Genomic DNA, 16744 nt, shown 5'->3' with positions numbered 1-16744 from the left:
TCTTTGCTAGTGCTAGATCACAATATCGCTCGTCAATCAAATTTGTTTCAGATTCAGCAGCCCTTGCTCTGATCAATGTGAAATCCCAGTCACGGCACATCTGCCTTACAGAACGGCTGTGGGCCAATAAAAGGCCCCAATCTTCTCCTGTCTTCTGGTTCACTTCAGTCTGCTGCAGATAAATCTGGTGGTTGAGGGTTTGAAGTCATTTTTCAGAGCTTGATGTAAGGCATGTGTCTTAAAGGTGCTTCGATCAAAGGGTTTGCTCTTCCCTTTTTAGCGATCGTCACTGAAAAGCAACGCTCGCTTGCCGGGGCCATGGGCGAGGAGGACTGTATGGGGAATGTGATGCCGGCCTTAGCCTATCAGAGGCATCGCTTCTCGGCCTTTTGGCTAAGATCAAGTGTAGTATCTGTTCTTATCAGTTTAATATCTGATACGTCCCCTACCCGGGGACCATATATTAAATTGATTTTTGGACTTGGGAGATGGAACAGGGGCTTGCTCCGTCCACTCCACGCATCGACCCGGTATTGCAGTACCTCCGGGAACGGTGCACCCTCCTCTCTTCAGTGTTTAAAGTAATCCTTTCTTTCCGCTGCGTTTAAGAGAAATGTGTGTGTGAGTCTGGCCTGGCTTTGTCACTGCGTTGACATGCTGCCGGGACTCAAGCTTTTTGAAATGAACTGGAATTTTAGTCAGGTTGGGGGTTATTTGTGTGCCAGTTCCCCCATTTGCCACTCTGTGTATGCTATTGCTGTAGTAGCACACAGACACACAATAACATATCAACAGTTATTGTTGCAAAGTGTTTCTGGCCTAGCTGCTGCTTCGACTGTTCTTTTGTTGGCGGTAAAAAAACACACACACACACACACACTGGCGGTAGCTATCGGTCGGCTTTGATGTGGAAGTGTGGCACTTCCTGTTAGAATGGTGAGCCTTATTTCTCCACTTGAATGTAGAAAGACAAGCCCTACCGGGCCTCAACACAAAACTTTCTTCTGTGTTGAGGACAAGTAGAAGGGACACCCAGTGCAGAAAACTCTGATTTCGGTGGTTTGCATGTTGTTGGGACCGTCAGTGAGGGCGATGGTCCTGTGAAGGACTCCTTTTGCCCTGAGCCGTACAACTCATACTTACCTGGCAGGGGAGATACCATGATCAAGAAGGTGGTTCACCCATCGCGAGGCCTGGCCATTGCACTCCGGCAGGGCTGACCTATGCGAATTCCCCAAATGTGGGAATCTCGACTGCATAATTTGTGGTAGTGGGGGACTGCGTTCGCGCTCTCCCCTGATGGATTGTCAAAAGTAATAAGGGGGAAACAGATAGGGAGACGCTGCCTTCCAACCTGGCTGTAGTGACAGACAGACGACAAGAATTTCAAAGGTGGCTTAAAGCTATGCACAGCCAGTTTCTTTGCTAGTGCTAGATCACAATATCGCTCGTCAATCAACTTTGTTTCAGATTCAGCAGCCCTTGCTCTGATCAATGTGAAATCCCAGTCACGGCACATCTGCCTTACAGAACGGCTGTGGGCCAATAAAAGGCCCCAATCTTCTCCTGTCTTTTGGTTCACTTCAGTCTGCTGCAGATAAATCTGGTGGTTGAGGGTTTGAAGTCATTTTTCAGAGCTTGACGTAAGGCATGTGTCTTAAAGGTGCTTCGATCAAAGGGTTTGCTCTTCCGTTTTACCGATCGTCACTGAAAAGCAACGCTCGCTTGCCGGGGCCATGGGCGAGGAGGACTGTATGGGGAATGTGATGCCGGCCTTAGCCTATCAGGGGCATCGCTTCTCGGCCTTTTGGCTAAGATCAAGTGTAGTATCTGTTCTTATCAGTTTAATATCTGATACGTCCCCTACCCGGGGACCATATATTAAATTGATTTTTGGACTTGGGAGATGGAACAGGGGCTTGCTCCGTCCACTCCACGCATCGACCCGGTATTGCAGTACCTCCGGGAACGGTGCACCCTCCTCTCTTCAGTGTTTAAAGTAATCCTTTCTTTCCGCTGCGTTTAAGAGAAATGTGTGTGTGAGTCTGGCCTGGCTTTGTCACTGCGTTGACATGCTGCCGGGACTCAAGCTTTTTGAAATGAACTGGAATTTTAGTCAGGTTGGGGGTTATTTGTGTGCCAGTTCCCCCATTTGCCACTCTGTGTATGCTATTGCTGTAGTAGCACACAGACACACAATAACATATCAACAGTTATTGTTGCAAAGTGTTTCTGGCCTAGCTGCTGCTTCGACTGTTCTTTTGTTGGCGGTAAAAAAACACACACACACACACACACTGGCGGTAGCTATCGGTCGGCTTTGATGTGGAAGTGTGGCACTTCCTGTTAGAATGGTGAGCCTTATTTCTCCACTTGAATGTAGAAAGACAAGCCCTACCGGGCCTCAACACAAAACTTTCTTCTGTGTTGAGGACAAGTAGAAGGGACACCCAGTGCAGAAAACTCTGATTTCGGTGGTTTGCATGTTGTTGGGACCGTCAGTGAGGGCGATGGTCCTGTGAAGGACTCCTTTTGCCCTGAGCCGTACAACTCATACTTACCTGGCAGGGGAGATACCATGATCAAGAAGGTGGTTCACCCATCGCGAGGCCTGGCCATTGCACTCCGGCAGGGCTGACCTATGCGAATTCCCCAAATGTGGGAATCTCGACTGCATAATTTGTGGTAGTGGGGGACTGCGTTCGCGCTCTCCCCTGATGGATTGTCAAAAGTAATAAGGGGGAAACAGATAGGGAGACGCTGCCTTCCAACCTGGCTGTAGTGACAGACAGACGACAAGAATTTCAAAGGTGGCTTAAAGCTATGCACAGCCAGTTTCTTTGCTAGTGCTAGATCACAATATCGCTCGTCAATCAAATTTGTTTCAGATTCAGCAGCCCTTGCTCTGATCAATGTGAAATCCCAGTCACGGCACATCTGCCTTACAGAACGGCTGTGGGCCAATAAAAGGCCCCAATCTTCTCCTGTCTTCTGGTTCACTTCAGTCTGCTGCAGATAAATCTGGTGGTTGAGGGTTTGAAGTCATTTTTCAGAGCTTGACGTAAGGCATGTGTCTTAAAGGTGCTTCGATCAAAGGGTTTGCTCTTCCGTTTTTAGCGATCGTCACTGAAAAGCAACGCTCGCTTGCCGGGGCCATGGGCGAGGAGGACTGTATGGGGAATGTGATGCCGGCCTTAGCCTATCAGGGGCATCGCTTCTCGGCCTTTTGGCTAAGATCAAGTGTAGTATCTGTTCTTATCAGTTTAATATCTGATACGTCCCCTACCCGGGGACCATATATTAAATTGATTTTTGGACTTGGGAGATGGAACAGGGGCTTGCTCCGTCCACTCCACGCATCGACCCGGTATTGCAGTACCTCCGGGAACGGTGCACCCTCCTCTCTTCAGTGTTTAAAATAATCCTTTCTTTCCGCTGCGTTTAAGAGAAATGTGTGTGTGAGTCTGGCCTGGCTTTGTCACTGCGTTGACATGCTGCCGGGACTCAAGCTTTTTGAAATGAACTGGAATTTTAGTCAGGTTGGGGGTTATTTGTGTGCCAGTTCCCCCATTTGCCACTCTGTGTATGCTATTGCTGTAGTAGCACACAGACACACAATAACATATCAACAGTTATTGTTGCAAAGTGTTTCTGGCCTAGCTGCTGCTTCGACTGTTCTTTTGTTGGCGGTAAAAAAACACACACACACTGGCGGTAGCTATCGGTCGGCTTTGATGTGGAAGTGTGGCACTTCCTGTTAGAATGGTGAGCCTTATTTCTCCACTTGAATGTAGAAAGACAAGCCCTACCGGGCCTCAACACAAAACTTTCTTCTGTGTTGAGGACAAGTAGAAGGGACACCCAGTGCAGAAAACTCTGATTTCGGTGGTTTGCATGTTGTTGGGACCGTCAGTGAGGGCGATGGTCCTGTGAAGGACTCCTTTTGCCCTGAGCCGTACAACTCATACTTACCTGGCAGGGGAGATACCATGATCAAGAAGGTGGTTCACCCATGGCGAGGCCTGGCCATTGCACTCCGGCGGGGCTGACCTATGCGAATTCCCCAAATGTGGGAATCTCGACTGCATAATTTGTGGTAGTGGGGGACTGCGTTCGCGCTCTCCCCTGATGGATTGTCAAAAGTAATAAGGGGGAAACAGATAGGGAGACGCTGCCTTCCAACCTGGCTGTAGCGACAGACAGACGACAAGAATTTCAAAGGTGGCTTAAAGCTATGCACAGCCAGTTTCTTTGCTAGTGCTAGATCACAATATCGCTCGTCAATCAACTTTGTTTCAGATTCAGCAGCCCTTGCTCTGATCAATGTGAAATCCCAGTCACGGCACATCTGCCTTACAGAACGGCTGTGGGCCAATAAAAGGCCCCAATCTTCTCCTGTCTTTTGGTTCACTTCAGTCTGCTGCAGATAAATCTGGTGGTTGAGGGTTTGAAGTCATTTTTCAGAGCTTGACGTAAGGCATGTGTCTTAAAGGTGCTTCGATCAAAGGGTTTGCTCTTCCGTTTTTAGCGATCGTCACTGAAAAGCAACGCTCGCTTGCCGGGGCCATGGGCGAGGAGGACTGTATGGGGAATGTGATGCCGGCCTTAGCCTATCAGGGGCATCGCTTCTCGGCCTTTTGGCTAAGATCAAGTGTAGTATCTGTTCTTATCAGTTTAATATCTGATACGTCCCCTACCCGGGGACCATATATTAAATTGATTTTTGGACTTGGGAGATGGAACAGGGGCTTGCTCCGTCCACTCCACGCATCGACCCGGTATTGCAGTACCTCCGGGAACGGTGCACCCTCCTCTCTTCAGTGTTTAAAATAATCCTTTCTTTCCGCTGCGTTTAAGAGAAATGTGTGTGTGAGTCTGGCCTGGCTTTGTCACTGCGTTGACATGCTGCCGGGACTCAAGCTTTTTGAAATGAACTGGAATTTTAGTCAGGTTGGGGGTTATTTGTGTGCCAGTTCCCCCATTTGCCACTCTGTGTATGCTATTGCTGTAGTAGCACACAGACACACAATAACATATCAACAGTTATTGTTGCAAAGTGTTTCTGGCCTAGCTGCTGCTTCGACTGTTCTTTTGTTGGCGGTAAAAAAACACACACACACACACACTGGCGGTAGCTATCGGTCGGCTTTGATGTGGAAGTGTGGCACTTCCTGTTAGAATGGTGAGCCTTATTTCTCCACTTGAATGTAGAAAGACAAGCCCTACCGGGCCTCAACACAAAACTTTCCTCTGTGTTGAGGACAAGTAGAAGGGACACCCAGTGCAGAAAACTCTGATTTCGGTGGTTTGCATGTTGTTGGGACCGTCAGTGAGGGCGATGGTCCTGTGAAGGACTCCTTTTGCCCTGAGCCGTACAACTCATACTTACCTGGCAGGGGAGATACCATGATCAAGAAGGTGGTTCACCCATGGCGAGGCCTGGTCATTGCACTCCGGCGGGGCTGACCTATGCGAATTCCCCAAATGTGGGAATCTCGACTGCATAATTTGTGGTAGTGGGGGACTGCGTTCGCGCTCTCCCCTGATGGATTGTCAAAAGTAATAAGGGGGAAACAGATAGGGAGACGCTGCCTTCCAACCTGGCTGTAGCGACAGACAGACGACAAGAATTTCAAAGGTGGCTTAAAGCTATGCACAGCCAGTTTCTTTGCTAGTGCTAGATCACAATATCGCTCGTCAATCAAATTTGTTTCAGATTCAGCAGCCCTTGCCCTGATCAATGTGAAATCCCAGTCACGGCACATCTGCCTTACAGAACGGCTGTGGGCCAATAAAAGGCCCCAATCTTCTCCTGTCTTCTGGTTCACTTCAGTCTGCTGCAGATAAATCTGGTGGTTGAGGGTTTGAAGTCATTTTTCAGAGCTTGACGTAAGGCATGTGTCTTAAAGGTGCTTCGATCAAAGGGTTTGCTCTTCCGTTTTTAGTGATCGTCACTGAAAAGCAACGCTCGCTTGCCGGGGCCATGGGCGAGGAGGACTGTATGGGGAATGTGATGCCGGCCTTAGCCTATCAGGGGCATCGCTTCTCGGCCTTTTGGCTAAGATCAAGTGTAGTATCTGTTCTTATCAGTTTAATATCTGATACGTCCCCTACCCGGGGACCATATATTAAATTGATTTTTGGACTTGGGAGATGGAACAGGGGCTTGCTCCGTCCACTCCACGCATCGACCCGGTATTGCAGTACCTCCGGGAACGGTGCACCCTCCTCTCTTCAGTGTTTAAAATAATCCTTTCTTTCCGCTGCGTTTAAGAGAAATGCGTGTGTGAGTCTGGCCTGGCTTTGTCACTGCGTTGACATGCTGCCGGGACTCAAGCTTTTTGAAATGAACTGGAATTTTAGTCAGGTTGGGGGTTATTTGTGTGCCAGTTCCCCCATTTGCCACTCTGTGTATGCTATTGCTGTAGTAGCACACAGACACACAATAACATATCAACAGTTATTGTTGCAAAGTGTTTCTGGCCTAGCTGCTGCTTCGACTGTTCTTTTGTTGGCGGTAAAAAAACACACACACACACACACACACACACTGGCGGTAGCTATCGGTCGGCTTTGATGTGGAAGTGTGGCACTTCCTGTTAGAATGGTGAGCCTTATTTCTCCACTTGAATGTAGAAAGACAAGCCCTACCGGGCCTCAACACAAAACTTTCCTCTGTGTTGAGGACAAGTAGAAGGGACACCCAGTGCAGAAAACTCTGATTTCGGTGGTTTGCATGTTGTTGGGACCGTCAGTGAGGGCGATGGTCCTGTGAAGGACTCCTTTTGCCCTGAGCCGTACAACTCATACTTACCTGGCAGGGGAGATACCATGATCAAGAAGGTGGTTCACCCATGTCGAGGCCTGGCCATTGCACTCCGGCGGGGCTGACCTATGCGAATTCCCCAAATGTGGGAATCTCGACTGCATAATTTGTGGTAGTGGGGGACTGCGTTCGCGCTCTCCCCTGATGGATTGTCAAAAGTAATAAGGGGGAAACAGATAGGGAGACGCTGCCTTCCAACCTGGCTGTAGCGACAGACAGACGACAAGAATTTCAAAGGTGGCTTAAAGCTATGCACAGCCAGTTTCTTTGCTAGTGCTAGATCACAATATCGCTCGTCAATCAACTTTGTTTCAGATTCAGCAGCCCTTGCTCTGATCAATGTGAAATCCCAGTCACGGCACATCTGCCTTACAGAACGGCTGTGGGCCAATAAAAGGCCCCAATCTTCTCCTGTCTTCTGGTTCACTTCAGTCTGCTGCAGATAAATCTGGTGGTTGAGGGTTTGAAGTCATTTTTCAGAGCTTGACGTAAGGCATGTGTCTTAAAGGTGCTTCGATCAAAGGGTTTGCTCTTCCGTTTTTAGCGATCGTCACTGAAAAGCAACGCTCGCTTGCCGGGGCCATGGGCGAGGAGGACTGTATGGGGAATGTGATGCCGGCCTTAGCCTATCAGGGGCATCGCTTCTCGGCCTTTTGGCTAAGATCAAGTGTAGTATCTGTTCTTATCAGTTTAATATCTGATACGTCCCATACCCGGGGACCATATATTAAATTGATTTTTGGACTTGAGAGATGGAACAGGGGCTTGCTCCGTCCACTCCATGCATCGACCCGGTATTGCAGTACCTCCGGGAACGGTGCACCCTCCTCTCTTCAGTGTTTAAAATAATCCTTTCTTTCCGCTGCGTTTAAGAGAAATGTGTGTGTGAGTCTGGCCTGGCTTTGTCACTGCGTTGACATGCTGCCGGGACTCAAGCTTTTTGAAATGAACTGGAATTTTAGTCAGGTTGGGGGTTATTTGTGTGCCAGTTCCCCCATTTGCCACTCTGTGTATGCTATTGCTGTAGTAGCACACAGACACACAATAACATATCAACAGTTATTGTTGCAAAGTGTTTCTGGCCTAGCTGCTGCTTCGACTGTTCTTTTGTTGGCGGTAAAAAAACACACACACACTGGCGGTAGCTATCGGTCGGCTTTGATGTGGAAGTGTGGCACTTCCTGTTAGAATGGTGAGCCTTATTTCTCCACTTGAATGTAGAAAGACAAGCCCTACCGGGCCTCAACACAAAACGTTCCTCTGTGTTGAGGACAAGTAGAAGGGACACCCAGTGCAGAAAACTCTGATTTCGGTGGTTTGCATGTTGTTGGGACCGTCAGTGAGGGCGATGGTCCTGTGAAGGAGTCCTTTTGCCCTGAGCCGTACAACTCATACTTACCTGGCAGGGGAGATACCATGATCAAGAAGGTGGTTCACCCATGGCGAGGCCTGGCCATTGCACTCCGGCGGGGCTGACCTATGCGAATTCCCCAAATGTGGGAATCTCGACTGCATAATTTGTGGTAGTGGGGGACTGCGTTCGCGCTCTCCCCTGATGGATTGTCAAAAGTATTAAGGGGGAAACAGATAGGGAGACGCTGCCTTCCAACCTGGCTGTAGTGACAGACAGACGACAAAAATTTCAAAGGTGGCTTAAAGCTATGCACAGCCAGTTTCTTCGCTAGTGCTAGATCACAATATCGCTCGTCAATCAACTTTGTTTCAGATTCAGCAGCCCTTGCTCTGATCAATGTGAAATCCCAGTCACGGCACATCTGCCTTACAGAACGGCTGTGGGCCAATAAAAGGCCCCAATCTTCTCCTGTCTTCTGGTTCACTTCAGTCTGCTGCAGATAAATCTGGTGGTTGAGGGTTTGAAGTCATTTTTCAGAGCTTGACGTAAGGCATGTGTCTTAAAGGTGCTTCGATCAAAGGGTTTGCTCTTCCGTTTTTAGCGATCGTCACTGAAAAGCAACGCTCGCTTGCCGGGGCCATGGGCGAGGAGGACTGTATGGGGAATGTGATGCCGGCCTTAGCCTATCAGGGGCATCGCTTCTCGGCCTTTTGGCTAAGATCAAGTGTAGTATCTGTTCTTATCAGATGCTGTTTCGATCTTACCTATAAGACCCTGACTGCGATCGCCTCCTGCGCTGTCTGAGCCTGTGCCTGTCTGTGGCACTGGTTTTGGCAGTACTGGGAGGATAGTGTTTGTCTTCTGTGAAGTCAATTTCAACTTCCACATAGTTGAGGTAGCTCCATAGAAGACCATATTGTTCGAGCGAGCCTCCTCCTCTGGTGGCTAAACTGGTTCCTAACATCCAAGGTAAGTTTGGTCACTTTTTCTCTAGTTTTAAACTTTTGTAGGTATTGTTTTTTAGCTATTTATTCACTGTTTTAGTTGATTTTAGTGTTTTAGCCTGTGGTGCCTCCACCATGTCGGCTGCTAGTGCCGGCATGCGGAGGCACCACAGTGTCCGTTTTGCTTTCAAAGTAGTTGATGATGTGCCATTATGGATGTCGAGGCTGGATTTTTCAAGAAAACTACTTCAAAAAGCCTTAAACTTTACCCCAGACGACCTGAATTGTATCCTCACTTTACCACAAGGCAAAGGCTTTGATGTAAGCTTTCGCTCAGCAATTCTGCTTAGAGAATTTTGGACACGTTTTGAAAATGCAAGAGCCCAGTTTCCTGTGTTTAACGTTGAGAAACTGACTGACAATGCCTCCAAAACGGTCATTGTCAGGATGTTCAATGAAATGGTGAATGCAGATGACATATGTATGTGGCTGGGAAGACATTGCACGGTCAAAGGCCAGGCTATGAAGGTGAGAGATGAGGATGGTATCTGGAACTGTTCCTGGAGGGTTCCTGTCCAGCAATGGCAGGACCCTCAGGGCTTCCAGGGCCTGAAACATCTGCCATCCATGATAGTTTTGGGACACAACCGTGGTTACATTCATTATCAAGGCCAGCCCAAGCTCTGCCGCAAGTGCGGTGAGCAAGGACACCTTGCAGAAGCGTGTAAGCAGATTATTTGTGGAAAGTGTAGAGAGATTGGTCATACTTTCGAGGAATGCACCAATGGCAGAAAGTGTAATCTTTGTGGAGACAGCAACCATCTCTTCAGAGATTGCCCGAAATCTTTTGCCAACAAAGTTAAGGCAGCAAAGAAGGTCGGAAATGAAAAAGAAAATGGCGGACAGAATGCAATGGTTAACGAGCTATTTGGAGAGCCTGAGCCAGAAAATTCAAATCTCCCTCCAAATCCTGTGACTGGAGGAGAGGAGTCAGGTGAGGAGGGAGAGGGAGAGGGGGAGGGGCCTGCAGCAACTGCCCCTCAAGTGGAGAGTATGGAGGAGGAGGGGGGGGGTGCAGTGCAGGCAGAGGGCGGAACTAGCTCTGGCTTTTCTTGCTCTGGGAGTGAGAGTGAGAGTGAGGAAGTGCCCCTCCCCCTGGCCCAGCAGGCTAAGAGGCCATTATCAGAATTGTCTCCGGAGTCTCCAGTAGTCTTGGAGAAGAGGGGAAGAGCTGGGAACTTCTCAGACAGTTCATCTGTGGAGGAGCCCAGAGTCTTCCCCTCCGATTCCCCCAATGAGGCCTCCTTTTTAAACATAGCTCTGCAATCAACCCCGAAGGACTCGATGTTTAACAAAAGACTGCGTGAAAGGCCACCCCCTAGAGTCCGGAAGGGAAATGGAGCTCAACACCCTTACACTTCTCCAGTAAGAGTGAAGGAAGAGCTCCATTCACAAGAAATGTAACACCTGGTTCTTTTCAAGTGTTTTTAAAATGCTTTGTCTGTTGGTTTTAAAACATACTTATGACTTTCACCCTCTCAACTTTCCTTTTGAGAAGTGTGACGTTGAAAGTTAGAGCTCACGTGGTTTCATCTCATCTTAACCTTTTTTTGTCAGATGTGTTTTTAAAACAGGAAGGATACCCGCTGTTTTTAACACACCAGTATTATTTGAAGGACGTGAAAGGCAGCACGCTAGTGGGAAACAGTAAAAGCATCCTTTTAACACACTTGACTTTTATCAGCTCACCAACAGAGTTTTCTTTTAACCTGACCATTTTAAGACACCTTGGTTTCAAACAAGAGTTGTATTTTTTAATTAACATTGTTCTCTCCTATTGTTGTGCAGGAGCGAGTACCAGTGAGTCCAGCGCGCAGGATTGCACTAGGCAAAGCCACCACTCTTTGGCGCAACGTGAACCACCTGCTCTGCCAAACAGACTCCGGGACCTGTCAGCAATGGTGGCTCATGAGATCCTCCCAGTCAGGTCCGTAATGCACTCCCGGAGCTCAAAAACTCGCTGCCGACCAGGTTGTGGCGTCCCTGAGCTCGGCAAGGTATCGCTCTGGGAGTGCAGCGCTGCATTAGAACAGTGGGCACTAGCCGGCTCTTTACTAATTCCCGTGCTTGCCAGCAAGGGAGGTCCCACCAGCGTAGCTGGTCTTTCACACAAGCCGCCCCCAAAAGACGCCACCCAGACCTCCACAAACTTTCTGGCAAGGAAGCACAAGCAGATCCCCCCCCGTGGCTGTGATCCATACGGCAGCAGTGACGGCCAGAAAGACTGTCACTGCAGGCGGTGGGCCCAGGACACAGTCACAAAGAAACATCGCCTCTGTGTCCATTCGGATGAAGGAGCCGGAGCCCCACAGGAAAAGTTCGAAGCAGCGGCGGCCTGACTCTCCGGGAGAGGCAGGTGGGAAGGAGCAGCAGGGTGAGGGTCTCCTCTGAGCACAAAGACAGGATCCCGAGAGACTACATCTCTTTGGGAGAGCAGACTGAGTTTTTCTTGGTAAGGGCTCACTGCGCTACTGAACAATAATGAACTTTTGAGGAGAATCTTTTCCAGCTTCGCTCCAGAATTTAAAAAAAAAAATAAAAAATTTGGCATGACTAAATATCGACACAACAATAAAACTTTCAAACAACCCTGTAAACAATTAAACAAATGCATCTATTTATCATTTTAATGCATAGTGTAAACACAACTTGTTTAATTGCTGAAAATGTTTATTTATTCAAGATGTGATTTTAAAAGTATAATATCTTGTATAAAAGATTCTTGAAATTGTTTTTGTGACAATAAAACTTTACGAAAGAAAAAAAATCTGTTCTTATCAGTTTAATATCTGATACGTCCCCTACCCGGGGACCATATATTAAATTGATTTTTGGACTTGGGAGATGGAACAGGGGCTTGCTCCGTCCACTCCACGCATCGACCCGGTATTGCAGTACCTCCGGGAACGGTGCACCCTCCTCTCTTCAGTGTTTAAAATAATCCTTTCTTTCCGCTGCGTTTAAGAGAAATGTGTGTGTGAGTCTGGCCTGGCTTTGTCACTGCGTTGACATGCTGCCGGGACTCAAGCTTTTTGAAATGAACTGGAATTTTAGTCAGGTTGGGGGTTATTTGTGTGCCAGTTCCCCCATTTGCCACTCTGTGTATGCTATTGCTGTAGTAGCACACAGACACACAATAACATATCAACAGTTATTGTTGCAAAGTGTTTCTGGCCTAGCTGCTGCTTCGACTGTTCTTTTGTTGGCGGTAAAAAAACACACACACACACACACACACACACTGGCGGTAGCTATCGGTCGGCTTTGATGTGGAAGTGTGGCACTTCCTGTTAGAATGGTGAGCCTTATTTCTCCACTTGAATGTAGAAAGACAAGCCCTACCGGGCCTCAACACAAAACTTTCCTCTGTGTTGAGGACAAGTAGAAGGGACACCCAGTGCAGAAAACTCTGATTTCGGTGGTTTGCATGTTGTTGGGACCGTCAGTGAGGGCGATGGTCCTGTGAAGGACTCCTTTTGCCCTGAGCCGTACAACTCATACTTACCTGGCAGGGGAGATACCATGATCAAGAAGGTGGTTCACCCATGGCGAGGCCTGGCCATTGCACTCCGGCGGGGCTGACCTATGCGAATTCCCCAAATGTGGGAATCTCGACTGCATAATTTGTGGTAGTGGGGGACTGCGTTCGCGCTCTCCCCTGATGGATTGTCAAAAGTAATAAGGGGGAAACAGATAGGGAGACGCTGCCTTCCAACCTGGCTGTAGCGACAGACAGACGACAAGAATTTCAAAGGTGGCTTAAAGCTATGCACAGCCAGTTTCTTTGCTAGTGCTAGATCACAATATCGCTCGTCAATCAAATTTGTTTCAGATTCAGCAGCCCTTGCTCTGATCAATGTGAAATCCCAGTCACGGCACATCTGCCTTACAGAACGGCTGTGGGCCAATAAAAGGCCCCAATCTTCTCCTGTCTTCTGGTTCACTTCAGTCTGCTGCAGATAAATCTGGTGGTTGAGGGTTTGAAGTCATTTTTCAGAGCTTGACGTAAGGCATGTGTCTTAAAGGTGCTTCGATCAAAGGGTTTGCTCTTCCGTTTTTAGTGATCGTCACTGAAAAGCAACGCTCGCTTGCCGGGGCCATGGGCGAGGAGGACTGTATGGGGAATGTGATGCCGGCCTTAGCCTATCAGGGGCATCGCTTCTCGGCCTTTTGGCTAAGATCAAGTGTAGTATCTGTTCTTATCAGTTTAATATCTGATACGTCCCCTACCCGGGGACCATATATTAAATTGATTTTTGGACTTGGGAGATGGAACAGGGGCTTGCTCCGTCCACTCCACGCATCGACCCGGTATTGCAGTACCTCCGGGAACGGTGCACCCTCCTCTCTTCAGTGTTTAAAATAATCCTTTCTTTCCGCTGCGTTTAAGAGAAATGTGTGTGTGAGTCTGGCCTGGCTTTGTCACTGCGTTGACATGCTGCCGGGACTCAAGCTTTTTGAAATGAACTGGAATTTTAGTCAGGTTGGGGGTTATTTGTGTGCCAGTTCCCCCATTTGCCACTCTGTGTATGCTATTGCTGTAGTAGCACACAGACACACAATAACATATCAACAGTTATTGTTGCAAAGTGTTTCTGGCCTAGCTGCTGCTTCGACTGTTCTTTTGTTGGCGGTAAAAAAACACACACACACACACACACACACACACACACACACTGGCGGTAGCTATCGGTCGGCTTTGATGTGGAAGTGTGGCACTTCCTGTTAGAATGGTGAGCCTTATTTCTCCACTTGAATGTAGAGAGACAAGCCCTACCGGGCCTCAACACAAAACTTTCCTCTGTGTGGAGGACAAGTAGAAGGGACACCCAGTGCAGAAAACTCTGATTTTGGTGGTTTGCATGTTGTTGGGACCGTCAGTGAGGGCGACGGTCCTGTGAAGGACTCCTTTTGCCCTGAGCCGTACAACTCATACTTACCTGGCAGGGGAGATACCATGATCAAGAAGGTGGTTCACCCATGGCGAGGCCTGGCCATTGCACTCCGGCGGGGCTGACCTATGCGAATTCCCCAAATGTGGGAATCTCAACTGCATAATTTGTGGTAGTGGGGGACTGCGTTCGCGCTCTCCCCTGATGGATTGTCAAAAGTAATAAGGGGGAAACAGATAGGGACACGCTGCCTTCCAACCTGGCTGTAGCGACAGACAGACGACAAGAATTTCAAAGGTGGCTTAAAGCTATGCACAGCCAGTTTCTTTGCTAGTGCTAGATCACAATATCGTTCGTCAATCAACTTTGTTTCAGATTCAGCAGCCCTTGCTCTGATCAATGTGAAATCCCAGTCACGGCACATCTGCCTTACAGAACGGCTGTGGGCCAATAAAAGGCCCCAATCTTCTCCTGTCTTTTGGTTCACTTCAGTCTGCTGCAGATAAATCTGGTGGTTGAGGGTTTGAAGTCATTTTTCAGAGCTTGACGTAAGGCATGTGTCTTAAAGGTGCTTCGATCAAAGGGTTTGCTCTTCCGTTTTACCGATCGTCACTGAAAAGCAACGCTCGCTTGCCGGGGCCATGGGCGAGGAGGACTGTATGGGGAATGTGATGCCGGCCTTAGCCTATCAGGGGCATCGCTTCTCGGCCTTTTGGCTAAGATCAAATGTAGTATCTGTTCTTATCAGTTTGATATCTGATACGTCCCCTACCCGGGGACCATATATTAAATTGATTTTTGGACTTGGGAGATGGAACAGGGGCTTGCTCCGTCCACTCCACGCATCGACCCGGTATTGCAGTACCTCCGGGAACGGTGCACCCTCCTCTCTTCAGTGTTTAAAATAATCCTTTCTTTCCGCTGCGTTTAAGAGAAATGTGTGTGTGAGTCTGGCCTGGCTTTGTCACTGCGTTGACATGCTGCCGGGACTCAAGCTTTTTGAAATGAACTGGAATTTTAGTCAGGTTGGGGGTTATTTGTGTGCCAGTTCCCCCATTTGCCACTCTGTGTATGCTATTGCTGTAGTAGCACACAGACACACAATAACATATCAACAGTTATTGTTGCAAAGTGTTTCTGGCCTAGCTGCTGCTTCGACTGTTCTTTTGTTGGCGGTAAAAAAACACACACACACACACACTGGCGGTAGCTATCGGTCGGCTTTGATGTGGAAGTGTGGCACTTCCTGTTAGAATGGTGAGCCTTATTTCTCCACTTGAATGTAGAAAGACAAGCCCTACCGGGCCTCAACACAAAACTTTCCTCTGTGTTGAGGACAAGTAGAAGGGACACCCAGTGCAGAAAACTCTGATTTCGGTGGTTTGCATGTTGTTGGGACCGTCAGTGAGGGCGATGGTCCTGTGAAGGACTCCTTTTGCCCTGAGCCGTACAACTCATACTTACCTGGCAGGGGAGATACCATGATCAAGAAGGTGGTTCACCCATGGCGAGGCCTGGCCATTGCACTCCGGCGGGGCTGACCTATGCGAATTCCCCAAATGTGGGAATCTCGACTGCATAATTTGTGGTAGTGGGGGACTGCGTTCGCGCTCTCCCCTGATGGATTGTCAAAAGTAATAAGGGGGAAACAGATAGGGAGACGCTGCCTTCCAACCTGGCTGTAGCGACAGACAGACGACAAGAATTTCAAAGGTGGCTTAAAGCTATGCACAGCCAGTTTCTTTGCTAGTGCTAGATCACAATATCGCTCGTCAATCAAATTTGTTTCAGATTCAGCAGCCCTTGCTCTGATCAATGTGAAATCCCAGTCACGGCACATCTGCCTTACAGAACGGCTGTGGGCCAATAAAAGGCCCCAATCTTCTCCTGTCTTCTGGTTCACTTCAGTCTGCTGCAGATAAATCTGGTGGTTGAGGGTTTGAAGTCATTTTTCAGAGCTTGACGTAAGGCATGTGTCTTAAAGGTGCTTCGATCAAAGGGTTTGCTCTTCCGTTTTTAGTGATCGTCACTGAAAAGCAACGCTCGCTTGCCGGGGCCATGGGCGAGGAGGACTGTATGGGGAATGTGATGCCGGCCTTAGCCTATCAGGGGCATCGCTTCTCGGCCTTTTGGCTAAGATCAAGTGTAGTATCTGTTCTTATCAGTTTAATATCTGATACGTCCCCTACCCGGGGACCATATATTAAATTGATTTTTGGACTTGGGAGATGGAACAGGGGCTTGCTCCGTCCACTCCACGCATCGACCCGGTATTGCAGTACCTCCGGGAACGGTGCACCCTCCTCTCTTCAGTGTTTAAAATAATCCTTTCTTTCCGCTGCGTTTAAGAGAAATGTGTGTGTGAGTCTGGCCTGGCTTTGTCACTGCGTTGACATGCTGCCGGGACTCAAGCTTTTTGAAATGAACTGGAATTTTAGTCAGGTTGGGGGTTATTTGTGTGCCAGTTCCCCCATTTGCCACTCTGTGTATGCTATTGCTGTAGTAGCACACAGACACACAATAACATATCAACAGTTATTGTTGCAAAGTGTTTCTGGCCTAGCTGCTGCTTCGACTGTTCTTTTGTTGGCGGTAAAAAAACACACACACACACACACACACACACACACACACACTGGCGGTAGCTATCGGTCGGCTTTGATGTGGA

At 48.4% G+C, this 16744-nt stretch overlaps 19 non-coding genes and 1 pseudogene across 19 annotated transcripts; all 20 read left to right on the top strand.

The window, feature by feature from the left end:
• The first annotated feature begins 373 nt into the window (after positions 1-373).
• On the top strand, positions 374-564 carry LOC132957389 (U2 spliceosomal RNA). The gene has a single exon (XR_009666593.1). It is a non-coding gene; the product is annotated as a U2 spliceosomal RNA (small nuclear RNA).
• A 571-nt stretch (positions 565-1135) lies between these two features.
• On the top strand, positions 1136-1299 carry LOC132957178 (U1 spliceosomal RNA). The gene has a single exon (XR_009666394.1). It is a non-coding gene; the product is annotated as a U1 spliceosomal RNA (small nuclear RNA).
• A 492-nt stretch (positions 1300-1791) lies between these two features.
• On the top strand, positions 1792-1982 carry LOC132957388 (U2 spliceosomal RNA). The gene has a single exon (XR_009666592.1). It is a non-coding gene; the product is annotated as a U2 spliceosomal RNA (small nuclear RNA).
• A 571-nt stretch (positions 1983-2553) lies between these two features.
• On the top strand, positions 2554-2717 carry LOC132957177 (U1 spliceosomal RNA). The gene has a single exon (XR_009666393.1). It is a non-coding gene; the product is annotated as a U1 spliceosomal RNA (small nuclear RNA).
• A 493-nt stretch (positions 2718-3210) lies between these two features.
• On the top strand, positions 3211-3401 carry LOC132957387 (U2 spliceosomal RNA). The gene has a single exon (XR_009666591.1). It is a non-coding gene; the product is annotated as a U2 spliceosomal RNA (small nuclear RNA).
• Positions 3402-3964: 563 nt separating this feature from the next.
• On the top strand, positions 3965-4128 carry LOC132957011 (U1 spliceosomal RNA). The gene has a single exon (XR_009666234.1). It is a non-coding gene; the product is annotated as a U1 spliceosomal RNA (small nuclear RNA).
• Positions 4129-4621: 493 nt separating this feature from the next.
• On the top strand, positions 4622-4812 carry LOC132957386 (U2 spliceosomal RNA). The gene has a single exon (XR_009666590.1). It is a non-coding gene; the product is annotated as a U2 spliceosomal RNA (small nuclear RNA).
• Positions 4813-5381: 569 nt separating this feature from the next.
• On the top strand, positions 5382-5545 carry LOC132957165 (U1 spliceosomal RNA). The gene has a single exon (XR_009666382.1). It is a non-coding gene; the product is annotated as a U1 spliceosomal RNA (small nuclear RNA).
• Positions 5546-6038: 493 nt separating this feature from the next.
• On the top strand, positions 6039-6229 carry LOC132957385 (U2 spliceosomal RNA). The gene has a single exon (XR_009666589.1). It is a non-coding gene; the product is annotated as a U2 spliceosomal RNA (small nuclear RNA).
• Positions 6230-6806: 577 nt separating this feature from the next.
• On the top strand, positions 6807-6970 carry LOC132957241 (U1 spliceosomal RNA). The gene has a single exon (XR_009666453.1). It is a non-coding gene; the product is annotated as a U1 spliceosomal RNA (small nuclear RNA).
• Positions 6971-7463: 493 nt separating this feature from the next.
• LOC132956944 (U2 spliceosomal RNA) lies at positions 7464-7654 on the top strand. Its single transcript, XR_009666196.1, has one exon. It is a non-coding gene; the product is annotated as a U2 spliceosomal RNA (small nuclear RNA).
• A 563-nt stretch (positions 7655-8217) lies between these two features.
• Positions 8218-8381, top strand: LOC132957010 (U1 spliceosomal RNA). The gene has a single exon (XR_009666233.1). It is a non-coding gene; the product is annotated as a U1 spliceosomal RNA (small nuclear RNA).
• A 493-nt stretch (positions 8382-8874) lies between these two features.
• On the top strand, positions 8875-8970 carry LOC132956975 (U2 spliceosomal RNA; annotated as a pseudogene).
• Positions 8971-11911: 2941 nt separating this feature from the next.
• LOC132956960 (U2 spliceosomal RNA) lies at positions 11912-12104 on the top strand. Its single transcript, XR_009666205.1, has one exon. It is a non-coding gene; the product is annotated as a U2 spliceosomal RNA (small nuclear RNA).
• A 577-nt stretch (positions 12105-12681) lies between these two features.
• Positions 12682-12845, top strand: LOC132957009 (U1 spliceosomal RNA). The gene has a single exon (XR_009666232.1). It is a non-coding gene; the product is annotated as a U1 spliceosomal RNA (small nuclear RNA).
• Positions 12846-13338: 493 nt separating this feature from the next.
• LOC132957383 (U2 spliceosomal RNA) lies at positions 13339-13529 on the top strand. The gene has a single exon (XR_009666587.1). It is a non-coding gene; the product is annotated as a U2 spliceosomal RNA (small nuclear RNA).
• A 587-nt stretch (positions 13530-14116) lies between these two features.
• Positions 14117-14280, top strand: LOC132957215 (U1 spliceosomal RNA). The gene has a single exon (XR_009666430.1). It is a non-coding gene; the product is annotated as a U1 spliceosomal RNA (small nuclear RNA).
• A 492-nt stretch (positions 14281-14772) lies between these two features.
• Positions 14773-14963, top strand: LOC132956933 (U2 spliceosomal RNA). The gene has a single exon (XR_009666186.1). It is a non-coding gene; the product is annotated as a U2 spliceosomal RNA (small nuclear RNA).
• A 569-nt stretch (positions 14964-15532) lies between these two features.
• Positions 15533-15696, top strand: LOC132957008 (U1 spliceosomal RNA). The gene has a single exon (XR_009666231.1). It is a non-coding gene; the product is annotated as a U1 spliceosomal RNA (small nuclear RNA).
• A 493-nt stretch (positions 15697-16189) lies between these two features.
• Positions 16190-16380, top strand: LOC132957382 (U2 spliceosomal RNA). Its single transcript, XR_009666586.1, has one exon. It is a non-coding gene; the product is annotated as a U2 spliceosomal RNA (small nuclear RNA).
• Positions 16381-16744: the final 364 nt, after the last annotated feature.

Source organism: Labrus mixtus, chromosome 22 (assembly GCF_963584025.1).
Source record: "Labrus mixtus chromosome 22, fLabMix1.1, whole genome shotgun sequence".
NCBI classification, from domain to species: Eukaryota; Metazoa; Chordata; class Actinopteri; order Labriformes; family Labridae; genus Labrus; species Labrus mixtus.
The sequence above is the reverse complement of the archived record's forward strand: the minus strand, read 5'-3'. Positions and strand labels throughout refer to the sequence as shown.